This window comes from Chelonoidis abingdonii, chromosome 7 (assembly GCF_003597395.2).
Source record: "Chelonoidis abingdonii isolate Lonesome George chromosome 7, CheloAbing_2.0, whole genome shotgun sequence".
NCBI classification, from domain to species: domain Eukaryota; kingdom Metazoa; phylum Chordata; order Testudines; family Testudinidae; genus Chelonoidis; species Chelonoidis abingdonii.
In genome coordinates, this window is record NC_133775.1 from 43372415 (window position 1) to 43375489 (window position 3075).

Sequence of the window (3075 nt, forward strand, 5' to 3'; positions counted from 1 at the left end):
GCAAACCCACTGCCTGCATATTATGAACTTTTGGGGAAGAGAGGTAGCTTAGTGACAGTAGCTGATTGAGTCCATGGTACCTACTGAGTTTCTGGGAGTGGACAGGTGCAAGCCTGCCCCCCTCTGAAGACCCCACCTCCAGCCTAAGGGGAGGATCCACTGAACCTAAGGCTCAAGTAAGGTAACACAGAGATGGGAATAAAGGTTACAGGGTCAAAAGCAGGGATCCGAGGGGGGATGGGGACGACAACACACCAAGCAAAGAACCCCAGACAGCTTCCCACTGCTTCTCAAAGATGTCTAGGGAGTCAGTGGATGTGGCTCAGGGGAACTGCCCAGATGCAGGATCTAAGGGAAGAGCAGAAATAGGCCTCAGTCTCAAGAGTACTTCCCTGTCCAGCATACTCCTGGTATGGTGGATGGCCATATTAACCAGCACTAGAAGGTTGTTGACAAGGTTTTGTAACTTTGTAGGGTTATGGATGGGTGAGTGTAGATCAGGTGGTGTGGGGGGAAAAGTGCAACCAGACCCTAAGGAGAAGGTTCTGGAACAGCCATAAAAGCGGGTGCAACCTGGCACATGCCAGGGTCTCCTTCATGCTGCAAAAGAAGCAAATGTGGGGGAAGGAGATGAACCATGCCAAGTATATGCCCATGCTCTAGCCTCAGTGAAGGAACCACCAACTATTATCCACAGTGGGCCACAGCTGAGTGCATGGTAGCAAAGCTTCCACTGTACCTGTCACAGCCAAGATGGGAATGCTGGGGCCAGAGGATCTATTGTAGAAGCATGTGGCCTGTGGATGGAAGATGCTGGGTTTCAGCCAGCCTCCCACAAATGGTAGGTCCTTGGTTTGAATCTCTCTTTTTTTCCCCATTTGGAGTGGGGAAGGTAAACACCACCTCAGCTTCATAGAAGAATTCAGGGGAGAATCATTGTTTCCTTCGAGTTTCTTGGCTCCACTGCAAGTTTCTCCTGCACAGCATCATGATCTGATCCTCTACTATTATGCCTGTATCAGTGGAAATGTCAGATGATTAAAAGCAACACCAACCCAGAAATATTTGCCCCACGTGATAGAAATTATAAGGGTGTGCAATTTGTCAAACTTTTCTAACCAATACAAAAATTCCTGGATGTAAATTAAACCAACTGCCAAAAGTCAATAGTGCTTTTGTATGGAACGCTACTAAAAATATACGTTAGAATACAGAAAAATCAGTTGTTTGTATGCCAGATAAAAGCTATGGCTCATGTTTGGCCCTGACATCATTGGAAACTGATTGCTTATGACCCAAAAAGCAGACTAAAGACCACTTATGTACATGACTAAGTTTAGGGACCCATGGTTGAAAATGTTATGACTATGAAGAAAAACCTGCATTAAAACCGTTTTTGGGGAGGTTGGGGGGGAGTTCAAACAGACCATCACTAATTTCTATATTCTCCTACCTTTTCAAACCCTAAATTGGAAATAAAAGCTAGCTATTTCTTACTAAGTAGTGCAATTCATTTATTTAAAAAAAATCCTAAGGAGGGCAATTTGTATTTGACAGTGAACAAAAATCATTTTTAATAATATTTTAGTACTGGTATTCAGAATGTTCCATCATGCTTTGTGTAAGTGACCCGAAGTGATGATTCAGGTGACCAGTAGAGTTGCATAACTGTATTCTGTGAAGAAAAAAAACGTAAATGTTTGGTCTGCTTTCTAGTTACATAAATTAGTTTAAAGAAAAAGTCATTGTTACTGGTCGTGCATCAGCTTTTCTGAAGGCAAAACATGTTTCTCCCCCTCCATCCATCCCCAGTAAATACTGTACCTGTGTTACAGCTAGGTTTATTAAACCTGAAAGAATGCTTATAATGTACTCTCCCCATTATGGGGTGTTTTCTTTTTAAATGTCACTTAGGTTGTCCTGTGAAACTATATACACTGCCAATTTCACTTTTGTTTCTAATCAGTTTAATTTTTCCAGTTGTCAAGAACTAAAATAATGATGACCTGCTGGACTTTCCATACTGCATAGGAATGGTTATTTTATAGATAAAATAGCTCCCAGAGAGAAAAGGGGAAATTCCAAGCTCTCATTCATGAAGCTTCCACAGCATCATTATGTAGGAATGTGGAGGGTTGGCTTCCTAACCCTGTTAGTCCAAAAGCTATATAAGGTCTTGAGGGATCCACAGAGGCTAAGGCCACCCCCAATGTCTGCATGAAGCCCTAGCCCTCCATGCCTACCTGGAACCTGCAGGAACCGTTGCTCCATCACTTTCCAAGCTGACTATTGCCCCCAAATTATCTCTAAGATGAGATAGTCACTTCATTCATAACCATGAAGTAGGAGAGCAAGGGTCAGCATTATTTGTGTGGTATGGATAACAGCCACTACTTCTCTCGCTGCAAAGCCTAGTCCTTGCCATAGAATTACAGCAAGGTGGTGGTGGTGGGAAATGTCATGCCTGCTCACTCTCAAGAGCCACAAGCTGAACAGTCACCTCTGCTCAAAGACGACATTGGTAAGGGGATCTGGCCTTCTATTTTCATTCTAATTGTGTCAACAAACATTTTAACATTAAGCCTTGAACCCTTTTTTGGGTGGTTGGGGTGATGTGATAGTTAAAATCAATTTTGTGGGACTAATGTGCTGCCAAATATTTAATTTCAAGTATTTAAAACATTTTAATTCTGCTTTATTTCAACAGCAGTTCACTGACAAATTATTTCTAGAACAATTGCTTTTATTGCACATACATCTACTACTTAGCTTAACATTAGCAACCCACAGGTAGCACCAGTACTGGATTTACCAGGGCCGCCCAGAGGATTCAGGGGGCCTGGGGCAAAGCAATTTCAGAGGCCCCTTCCATAAAAAAATTGCAATACTATACAATACTATACTAGTATACTATACAATTCTCATGGGGGCCCCTGCGGGACTTGGTGCAAATTGCCCCACTTGCTCCACACCCACGGGCGGCCCTGGGAAAAATAAACCTTCTGCATTTCAGCACAAACCCAGTTTTGAGAAAATTTCTTTACAAGGTATCACTGGTTCTCATCATCAGCTAGT

The 3075-nt window shown here is 42.8% G+C and overlaps 1 protein-coding gene across 1 annotated transcript in view; it reads right to left on the reverse strand.

Annotated features, from left to right (window-relative positions):
• Positions 1-1548: 1548 nt before the first annotated feature.
• The window catches only part of FNDC7 (fibronectin type III domain containing 7), a 27628-nt gene continuing 26101 nt past the window's right edge, over positions 1549-3075 (reverse strand). The window contains exon 14 of the mRNA XM_032803734.2: positions 1549-1675. The gene's annotated coding sequence lies outside the window, so the exon portion shown is untranslated. The remainder of the gene's footprint in view (positions 1676-3075) is intronic.